Source organism: Fukomys damarensis, unplaced genomic scaffold (genome assembly GCF_012274545.1).
Source record: "Fukomys damarensis isolate Sample0158 unplaced genomic scaffold, DMR_v1.0_HiC HiC_scaffold_29, whole genome shotgun sequence".
NCBI lineage: Eukaryota > Metazoa > Chordata > Mammalia > Rodentia > Bathyergidae > Fukomys > Fukomys damarensis.
The window spans coordinates 23,035,099-23,047,160 of NW_022900941.1; the positions used below are offsets into that span (position 1 = coordinate 23,035,099).

Below are 12,062 nucleotides of genomic sequence, written 5' to 3' on the forward strand. Positions count from 1 at the left end.
TAGGAATCAATCTAACAAAAGAAGCAAAAGATCTCTACACTGAAAACTACACCACTCTGAAAACAGAAATTGAAGAGATTATAAAAAAATGGAACGATATCCCCTGCTCCTGGGTACAAAGAATCAACATAGTGAAAATGGCCATACTACCAAAACTGCTATATACATTCAATGCAATGCCAATTGAAATTCCAACACTATATTTCACAGAACTAGAAAAAAGAATCCAAAAATTCATTTGGAATCTAAGAGACCTAGAATAGAAAAAGCTATCTTAGGCAACAGACACATGGCAGTGGGTATAACAATTCCCAATTTGAAACTATACTACAAAGCCACTGTGATAAAAACATCATGGTACTGGCAAAGAAACAGGCCTGAGGATCAGTGGAACAGACTGGAAGACACAAAAACAAACCCAGATGTACTCAGCTACCTCATCTTTGACAAAAGAGCTAATCATCCTCAGTGGAGGAAAGATAGCCTCTTTAAAAAATGATGTTGGAAAAATTGGATTTCAACCTGCCACAGATTAAAACTGGACCCTTATTTTTCACCATGAAATAAATTAAAATCCAAAAGGATTAAAGATCTAAATATTAAAACAGAAACATTAAACTTGCTGAAAGATAAGTGAGGCAGAACTCTGGAAGACATTGGCATAGGAAAAGACTTTATGAACAAATCCTCAGTAGTACGGGAACTAGCAGATAGAATCAACAACTGGGATCTCATCTTATTAAAAAGCTTCTGTACTTCAAAAGAAACCATCAGCAGAACTAAGAGACAACCTATGATGTGGGAAAAAATTTTTACCAGCTCTTCCTCAGACAAAGGACTGTTATTAAGAATATATAAAGAACTCAAAACAAGCAGTCCCCCCAAATATAAAGACCCGATTCAAAAATGGGCATCTGAAATGAACAGACATTTCTCAAACAAAGAAATAAAAGCAGAGCAAAAAAATGTTCCACATCGCTGGTCATTCGAGAGATGCAAATGAAAACAACACTGAGATTCCACCTCACCCCACAAAGAATGGCTGCTATCAAGAAATCACACAATAACAAATGTTGGAGGGGTTGTAGGGAGAAAGGAACCCTTCTCCATTGTTGCTGGGAGTGCAGATTGGTGCAACCAGTATGGAAATCAATATGGAGATACCTCAAAGAGCTTGGACTGGAGGTTCCATTTGACCCATCCTTCCCTCTGCTGGGTATCTTTCCAAAAGAATTAAAAGAATCATATCACAGTGAAGTATGCGCTCCCATGTTTATAGCAGCACAGTTTGTAATAGCTAAAACTTGGAAACCACGTATTTGCCCATCAATTGGAAACGGGATAAAGAAGATGTGATTTTTCTATAAAATGTAATATTACTCAGCCATAAAGAATGAGAAAATATATTCATTCATAGGAAAATGGATAATATTGAAGATGTACTCCTAAGTGAAATAAATAAGGCACACGTGTAAATACCGAATAGTTTCTCTGGTGTGAATAATCTGCAGTAATACATAAGATCCTAATAAGATTACTGACATTGAGAAATGGGAAGAAAGGAGCTAAAGGTGTAGGGAAGGTGGGACGGTTAGGGGAAGGGTAAAAAGGGAAAAGAAAAAATGTGAGATAATGAAAAGATGGAAATAAAGTGGCTGTAGATGGGGAGGGGGTGAAGGGAGGGCAGGAACAAGGGGGAAAAATGAGAACCAAGACTTGTCATGTAGAGGTACAAGATCCCAACAATGAAAGTAACTGTGCTGTATCCCTAAAATGTACCAATAAACTCAATTAAAGCTGAAAAAAAATAAACCAAGTACTCTGTACAACAGCAAGAAAGAAGTTTTAAGAGATTTCAAGATCTTTCAAGACCTCACTCATTGCCAAGTCAAGAATGCAAAAGTGTTAAGCTTTTATTTAAGAAACGTTGCTGGAACAACTTATTAAGAGAAGTCCATAAAGAATTGGTTTCCTGAGATTTATTTTCCTGTACTCAGTCATCTAGCCACTCAAATGCTGCTGGAAACACGGTTTGAGAGGGCCTGGGTTTGAGGGGTTCTGAGAACAGAACCCTCACATTGGCTATTCGATGCTGATTTAAGAGTTGTAAGATCAGAGGGACTTCCACCCAGATTTCAAAGGAAGATCTGGGACATGAGGCAAGGGTAGTGCATCACGCTTTGGAAATGAAGCTAAAAGTGTAGTGGAAATCCCAGGAGGTTGGAGATGCAATGAACGTGGAACATCTACAAGGAGAGCCTCAGCCTGAAAGTGGAGTTGGTCCAAGGGAGGAGTTATGTGGGCTGCAGTCAGCAAGGCCATGTGGGTGTGGCTGCCTTAGCTTTTCAGAACTCATATTTTATCACTGTTATCTCCCAGATGCTAGATTTGGAATTTCAAAACTTAATATTTGCCATTCTGGGTTTCCATTTTGCTTTGGTCTCATTATTTTCCTTCCTCCTACCAGAATTTCTCCCTTTTAAAATTAGAGTATTTACTGTGTGCCATTGTGGTTTGGGATTACATTAACTTGTTTTGTTTTTTATAGATGTTCACAGACAAGAGTTTGTCTTGAATTTCAGAAGAGACTGGTATTTGAACGTTTGAAAAATGCTCAAACTGTTGAGTCTTTAGGAAAAGAATTATTGCATTTCTTGTTGTCTCAGGATAGTAGTTTTATATTAGGATGAATTCTGAGCTTGATATTGTATTTGTTTGGAGATTAACTATAGTTACGGAAACATTTTTGAGTGTACAGTTGATAAGGGTGTGATTGAGACCGATAATTGTGTGATTTCAACTTTATGGGATTTAAAATGGCTACCTGGTTATTAAAGTGGCTGGATGAGTCATGGAGGCATGGTCATGGTATGTGTATAGCTAGTTGCAGTTCCTCTCTAGTACTGTTTCCTTGCTCTGATCCCAGATGCCATGAACTGAACTTTGTTCCTTCACATACTTCCATGATGTTTCAACTGATGAGACAACAAAACCAATACCTCTTACGCGGTGGGTGTCAGATACGATGTCCAGAAATGAAGAAGCTGTCTAATACACACAGCGGAAGGAAGAAATTTTTAAGAAGGCTTCTTTCTGTTTGGTTCAATCAGAAATGTTTTTAGTTTAAAATAATCTTCATATAAGTTAAGGGTTCTAAGTAGGTCCCCATACTAAATATATTAAGCACCTTTAAAGGTTTTACATTCAAAACAAACAAACAAACATAAGCACCTGGGAAAATAGATCTCAACTCACCATTCTACCTTAGAAATAAATGAATGGATGATCAGGGAAAAGGGACAAACAATGACCCAGTGAAGTAAACTTCATCAGTCTGAGAGATCATCGGGTCATATTACAGTAAAAAACTTCATATTTCAGAAATCTATTGAGAACTAGAGGTGCTGCTCAGTGGTAAAGTATTTATTTGCCTAATATATCAGAGGCCCTGGGTTTGATCCAAATACTGCACAATAAATAAATTACACAAAATGACTAAATTATTAAAAAACAAAAGAAATTTCATTATCTTCTAAATAATAAAAGTGAAATTAAAATGATATATTAAATTCATTACAATATTTTAAATATTATAAAGGATCAATGGGACAATAAACTAAGATAAAAACTGTAACAAATGCAACAATATTGATAATGAATACAGAAGTTCTACAGATTAATAAGCATAAATCTATAAGAAATTAAGATAATATCAGAGAAATACTTGCAATGTACAAGCAAGTACAGTCAATTATTTTATATCATCTATCTGTGAATTTCCTTGCTTGCTAACACTTATTTTTATATTTTCAGTAGTACATGTTTACAGTACATGATGATTATAGTCTTTTGGAGAGTTGTTACATGTGCATGACTCTTAACATGTATTGATAATCCTCAAATCAATAGTCAAAAGGAATATTTCTAATGCTCACTGCTTTAGTGTGGGAAAACATCTGAATTACCTTATTGACACCTTCCAAGAAGACTTCAAATAAAGCAATTCTCTGTCGTCTTGGTTTAGCTTTCACATTGTATCTTTTTCTATTTCAGACTTTAGTGCTTTTGTTATAACTTTGATATTTAAAATGACATCTGTATAAATTTCAAGGTCTCTCCATTTCTAAATTCAAGAATTCTGATGTGGTAGGAAAAAAAATACGTGCTAAATAACCTTATTTTAAGCCTTAGTTACAGTGGTGATGGCTAGGAATTCAATGTTAATAAATCCACAATATTAAATTTTTTCCCTTTCAACAGAACACATGAAACAAGTGTTTCAATTTAGACCTAGGATATCCCTCAAAAGTCTCCTGTGCTCAGAGGTGTGGCTTTTGGAAGGTGAATGGATCACGGGGATCCTATACTCCCACAAATTTATCAACTGATGCCTTCACAAATGAATGCTATCAGTAGGCAAGGCCTGAACAGAAATTTTGAGTCACAGGTGTTGTGACCTGGAAGGATGCATCTCCTTCCCTGGCTCTTACTTTCTCTTTCTGCTTCCTGGCTGTCATGTGAGCAGCCTTTCTCCACCTGTCTCTTCTACCATGCTGTTTTTCCTTTTAGCCAGTTGACTCTGCATGAGCTGAATCCTCTGAACTGTGAGCCAAAGTAAATCTCTCCCACCTTTAAGTTGTATATGTCACGGATTGTGTTTCAGCAATGGGAAAATAACTAATACAACAAATGTATGTATTGTTCAATTGGTGAAAACGTACACAGAGGCTTGCAAGAACCTAAGCTACTATTTTCCCTAGAAGCAATGGTTTAGTATTGCCTAATTCAATGCTTGAGGTAACTTTATAGAGCGTGACTGCTGAGATGTTAAAAATCAACTCTATCTGAAAATTGTAACTGGGCTGATAATCAAGAAAGCCACATAAGGTATTATTAAAGATTTTTTAACCTATCATATTCAGAAAGGTTCTACTAAATGCATTATTTTTTGTTTGCCTTTTTTTTTTTTTTTTTTTTTTTTTCTTTTACTACAGACAACAACCTCTAACTTCCCAAAAAAATTTTTTTTTTTTTTTTTTGTACCAGGGACTGAACTCAGGACTTTGCAATTGCAAGGCAAACGGTGGAACCACTGAGTTAACTCCTGGCCCTAAAATGCATTATTTTTAAGAACACAGTTATTAAGTCAAGATAATGACAAAAATATAGACTGTTATACAACTTTTAGAAAAAAGGATTCTGATAATATGTACAAAGAGCATAATATACTCATTCAAAACTTTTTCTCTAAGTCCTTGGGAATTGGTATTGCTACTTTAAAAATCACTAGATCCATGGACAAACTTCCAAATAATGTTGTTAATTATTGTATTGCTCCTAGAAGAGATAGGAAGATAAAACTAAGTTATTTTGACCATTCTACAGTTAAGTGGAAGCACAAAACTGTTTGTTTGTTTAGAAACAGGAAAAAAATTACTAGCAAAGAAAAATCTCTAGCAAACACTGTATACTCGAAAGATTCATTGCTTTTAAAGCAGCTAAAACCTGTTTAAAAAAATATCATAAACATTTCTCAGTGTAGAAGAGTTTCTTTTTTCCCATATCTTTCACAGATTTTTCTTTTTTTTTCAATGATAGCCATTTTGACCGGAGTAAGGTGCAATCTCAGTTGTTGGTTTGTATTTGTTATGGGTACAGATGATGAATATTTTTATTGTACATATTAGCCATTTGTGCTTTTCAGTAGTGTCTATTCAGCTGATTTGCCCATTTTTTGACAATGTACAAATGTTGGTTTTGCAGGAGTTTTTTCTTTTAGTTTTTTATATATTCTAGATATCAATTCTGTGATGAGTAGCTCACAGAATATTTTTCCCATTTTATTGGTTGTCTTTTTATTCTGTTGACTGTTACCTTTGCTGTGCAGCTTACTTTTAATATGATGTAGTCCCATTTATTTATTCTTGTCATTATTTCTCATGCTGTCGGAGATCTGTTCTGAATGTTTGCCTATGCCTATGGCTTCAAGTATTTCCCATGTTTTATTTTGCCTTAGTTTCAAGGTTTCTGTTTAAATATCCAGGATCTTTTATTAATTTAGATTTGATTTAAATACATGGTGAGATATATGTTTAATTTCATTTTTCTACATGCAACTGTTTTTCTTTAAGTTTGAACTAATGATTAAATTATAAATATTGAGCATTTAATTTTATGTAGGATTTACTATTCCAAGTCTTTTTATTGTCCCTTATTCGTGTTTTGGAAGAGTTACCTTATTATCAAGGATTATTACTGCTATTCTACCTCTGAAGTTTAAAGCTAAAATCTTAGGAAAGATGGTGTTGAAAATACAATAAATCTCATAGAAGATTAATTTATTTTATGTTTTCAATATCAATTTGTACTAATATTAAATGCTCAAAACTATTAGTAGTATTCCCTGATTATAAAGAATCAATGATAATTTACATTGTAATTTACTTTTCATCACAAACTTTTCTTACTAGACAGTAGTAGTCTTATTCTGGTGAAGTGACAGAGTCTAAATGTAGTTTAAATATAAATAGAAAGCACATGCCATTTTAAAGCCACAATATTCTCTGAAATTCTAAAGAGTTGTTATTTGACAAGCGGATCTATCTATGGAGCTATAACATATTAAAGAAAATTAAACAAGAAAAGTGGCACTGAAGTTATGGTCGGAGGAAAGCACAAATGTAAGTAAATGTGTGTGCACCTATGTGTGCAAAAATGCATTCACATACATTTCAAAGAAACAGGATACTGATGACAAAGAAATGTTCCATTTCTAACAGAAGGATGCCCCACAGCTATGCTTTATTCTAGTGAAATGACACCCTGGAATGTAGTTTCTCTCTAATAGATTTGTAGTAATTCATAATCTTCTTGAAGTTATATTACAAATAAAATGGAGAGTAAAATCAATGAAGCAAAATGTAATGTAAGATAATCTATCAAACTCTTACATATTTTAAAGCAAAATTATGATTTGTTTATAGTACTGATAGTCTTTGTCCCTTATATTATTTTTCCCTCACAAAGTTATATGGATTTTTTTTATTATTGCAGACTATTCATACTATATAGGTTAAGAGTAGGCTTATGATCAGCATACTCACAACATGTAATAGGAATGTAGTAGTATTTAAAAAACCCAGGATCTGTTGCTACTTATTTCCTGATGTTGCAAATTGGTTATTTAATCTCTCTTAACCAGATAGTTGCTTCTTTGTTGACTCTCAAAATTCTGGTATCATGGCTCAAAATATCAGATTGAACTCATTTATTATGAGAGATATTCTCACACAAATACTTAAGTCATTATAGAGCATATGTTCTGAAAAACCATAGTATACTATTTTCATTCCTTCATTAACAACTATCATTATCTCATGTGATCTTTCACAGATTTTCTATGTGTGCAAAATATTTGCAACATACATATATATTTATGTAGTATGAACACATGTGATGTACAACATGGTCATACATATTTTCAAAAATAGTATATTTTATTATACTAATAAGCCCAAGAATGCAGAAACGTCAAATGTTCATAGGAATATTGATAAATTTATATAAATTCAGAATAATTTCAAAGATTGATTGTACCATACAATCTTAATCCACCTACATTCTACTTACTTTAAGTTTTTTGTTGATGTCATTTAATGTACCTTATGGTATGTTACCCTAAGAACCAATTAAATTTGAAGTCTAATAAATTTAAGGTAAGAGAAAATTGCTTAAAAAATGATAGTTATCTGTTCTAAAAGCATATATATTCAAAAATTGTTTATTCATTGTTATATCATTTGAATTTATAAAGCGACAAGTTTTTAACCTATACCTTAACTTACATGCCAAATGACATCAATGCAAAACTACTTTCATTCCCGATTTACTGTATTTCCTTTCTGAAACTCAGTTCCCCTTAAATATCCCTCCTTTGCTTCCCCTCCCAATTTGCACTCATTGTTTAAAACTTAGTTCATATTATCTCTTTATGAAGAAGGCATAGTTAGCAAAATTTGCCAACTACTACAGTTGTTCATGTCTTATCAAAGCAAGAAAAAATTGAAGAAATTTTATTTGATTGTAACAAAACCTTAGTAAATGGGTTGACAATCTGGAAAGAATGATTAAGTAGAGTCTGTATATAGTCTCCACATTTTGCCTACATTAAAATGATAATATAACCAATTCTGGTCATGATACTATAATTAAATAAAATAAATTCTAAATAGAATAATGGAGATATTTCCTTTTTTCTTTTGAGACTTGAACTTAAAAGACTAGTTCTTTGAAAACAGTATTTATTTTGACAATATGAAGTTAAATGTGACAATCATTTGTCATTTCTATAATAAAAAACTGTGTAGTGTATTCATGTGGCTATGGCTTATTATCAGTATGTTAAAAGCTAATAGTTATGAGTAATCACTTTCAGTTCAAAATAAAAGTATCACATAAATGTATCTTATTGAATGATGAAAATTGAATTAAAATTTATACGATTTTATTTACAAAGAATAAAAGTAGATACTGTATTGCTTTTTGATGTTGTTCATTTTTTTACAAACTAAATCTTCTTTGATACATTTGAGATATACAATAGTTATATTCATCATTGGCATCTTGTACCTTTATATGACGTATCTTGTTTCTTATTTTTCCCCATTCCCCTAGCCTCCCTTCCCTCCTCCACCCTTCCCTTTATACAAAGACTTTGTTTCTATCATCTTCTTTTTTTCTTACTTTTTCTCTTCCTTTTTTACCTTTCCCCTCCCCTCCCATTTGCCCAATACCTTTAGACCTTTTCTTCCTATTACAAAGTATCAATTATATATTTTGACCCTTATTTACATTTTAATTCTTTTTAAGAAATATCTTTCTGTGTAACATTCCTAAGCAATTTAGGTAAATACAATGTGGAAGCCAATTAATCTAGATAATTGCGTTTATTTTGCTTCTGATTGCCATGTAACCCTAACGTTTTATTTATTTAATAAGATTTTCCAGGTATGTGTTTTATGTTTTCATTTCTTAAATTTCTGTAGTAATTCACTGGATCCCAATATCCATGATAACACTTGAAGAACTACTAAATCCAAGGGGCTCCTTAGGAACTCTTGGCATTTAAACCAGAATAATATTCATTTTCATTGTAGAATAAAATACATGAAATATGTGTGATTATTTCAAGATAATACCAAGGGGAAGAGAGCTGTAACCATTAAAGTAACTTTTTATTATATTCTCACTGCCTTTTCTTACAAACTACTGTTCTAATGAAGACTGACAATTTTATATTACATCTGTGTTATGTTTCTCCTGTAGGCTGAAATTTCCATGTTCTTTTTTTTTTTTCAGCTTTAATTGAGTTTATTGGTACATTTTAGGGATACAGTACAGTTACATTCATTGTTGGGATCTTGTACCTCTACATGACAAGTCTTGATTCTCATTTTTTCCCCTTACCTCTGCCCTCCCTTCACCCCCTCCTCCCCTCCCCTTCTACAAACACTTTATTTTCATCTTTTCATTCTCTCACATTTTTTCTTTTCCCTTTTTGTTCTTCCCCTACGCATCACACCTTCCCTACACCTTTAGCTCCTTTCTTCAAATTTCTAAATGTCAGTAATCTTATTAGAATCTTATGCATTGTTGCAGAAGATTCACACCAGGGAAACTATTCGGTATTTACACATGTGTGACTTATTTATTTCACTTTAGGAGTATATCTTCAATATGTATCCATTTTCCTATGAATAAATCTATGTTCTTATGGAACACTATTTGCATCTTCTGGTTTTTCTGATCCTGCTGCTATAACTGTATGTGACTACGTGGCTTAACAGCCATTGAAACTGGCTTGGGTAAGAGTTTGGGAAGTTTTGAAGATGCCAGCTAGAAAAGCTAAGTCCTTCCTCCATATATAGAAACTTAGGCTCTCTCTGGAGATAATAATTCAACAGGCATGCATAATGTAAAAGCCATAGCATTTTTTTTTATCCATGTCCCTCAAAATAGGTAAGTTTGAAAAATCTGAGCCAATGGGTCTCTTCCTAATAAAGGTTGTACTCTTGAGATAATTAATTTGTTTCTAAGCCTGCTCAATTCCTAAAATGAAGGCCAGATGCCGGTGAGTCATTCTTGATCAAAACTTTCTGCTAAATATAAATCAACAATGTCAGAAAAATAGCTGATGACAAGTTTCTGGTGCAGTTTCCTCTATATCAAAGGACAAAAACAAAGGAAAAACAATAGCTATTTAACAAGAGTGAGGCAGAGCACTACAGTGAGGAAGGGAGGTGGAGAGATTGTGGAATAATGGGATACAGGGGACTAAAAACATAGCATCTATCATACCATCCACTGAGATGAACTTTGTTTTTTTTGAGAGGGGGGTTGATACCAGGGATTGAACTTGGGATCCTGAGTTTATGAGGCAGGTGGCAGCACCACTGAGCGAAATCCCTGGCCCATTGAAATGAACTTTGGAACAAAAGAGACTTTGCTCATCAATGAAAGGCTAATCAGGAGTCACCACATAATCCCCATTCATACAATGAGTATGTGAATAATTCACCACCAGAGAAGCCCAAAGCTTTCACAGGCCATGAGTCTTTATGGGAAACTTCTTAGTTATAATAAAACATTCCATTAACTAAAACACAGACACACAGACACACACACACACACACACACACACACACACACTCACAAAAAAAAAAAAAAGAAAAGACGAAGCACAAATTGTGTCCATCCTTTCTCAGTAAGCTAGTGTAAAAAGCCATTTTGAAATTCTACTTGTTGTAGTCCTGTGAAGCAGCTGGTTAGCTTTCCCTATTAACTCCAGAGACCCATGCCTCTGAACCAGCTCAGTGGCCTAACATATACTTCAACTGCCTTGAAATGTACTGCATGGCCTGTGCAAACTTCTTCTGCCCTGGAGGAATCTGGATGTCCCTTTTACAGGCTCTTGTCCCTGCAAAACAGCAGAGAAGCTCAACTTGAGTAGTTCAGCCTCTGGTGCCACATGTTCAGAAACCTCAGTCAATACCTTTTCTGATTAGACAATTAGTACTGTGCATATACTGTGCAGAGCTCACAAACTGACACTCTGTCGTGCCATGATGCATGCTATACCACAATCCAACTGGACCAACAAGAGTAGCTCTTCCCCCTCAAAATGACAGGCATGCCACATCCATTAACTAGGTTAAATAAACCCAGAACTCTTATGGAACCTATCTGCATAAGAAAGCTGCAATTTATCTAGAAGCGATAGTGCACAACTTCTGCAACCTAGATCACTGAGATTATTTGCAAATATCTGTGATATTGATTACAGCTTAAGAAGAGACATGAACAACACTCAAGTGCCCATTTGGAACCAAAGCCTTCAAGGCATATCCAATAAACACCCAAGGATATAACAAAGAAAGCTTTTACTATAAAATTCACTCTGCAAAATTCATAAAAGCAACTAACTTACCAGGCACATACATATCAACAAATATAGAAGCATGAAAAAACAAGGCACTACAATGACTTGAAATAAATACAATAACTATGTAGCAATAGAAACTGTATTAGTAAGCTTTCTTCTCATTGGTACAAGATATCTGACACTTGCAATTTGAAGGAGGAGAGGTTTATTTGGCACATGCTTTCAGAGGGTTCAGCCTATGGTTAACTGCCTGCAAGGCAAAAATATAATGTTAGAAAAATGTGGCAGAGTAAAACTGCTTGGCTCATGGAGACTAAGAGTAGGGGACCAGTACCAGAGAGGGCCAGGTATAGTACTCAAAGTCACACCTCCATGACCCACACAGATACCCTTAGGACTGCGCTTTACTGACACTTTGGGAAAACTTCAAGTCAATCAAGTGGATAATCCAGCTTAACTGTCACAAAATTCAAAGAAAATAAAAATAATGACTTGGCTGATAATAAATTCAAAATAATTTTAAAGAGTATTAATGACACAAGTGACTAGAGATAGACAATTGAAAAAAAATAGGAAGACAACTCATTATAAGGAGGAGAATTTTAGCAAAAATCTACAGGTG

General features: G+C 34.0%; 1 protein-coding gene across 2 annotated transcripts in view; it reads right to left on the minus strand.

Annotated features, from left to right (window-relative positions):
- Positions 1 to 12,062, minus strand: part of Lrp1b (LDL receptor related protein 1B) — a 1,779,190-nt gene that overhangs the window by 841,040 nt on the left and 926,088 nt on the right. The gene's annotated exons all lie outside the window — the stretch shown is intronic.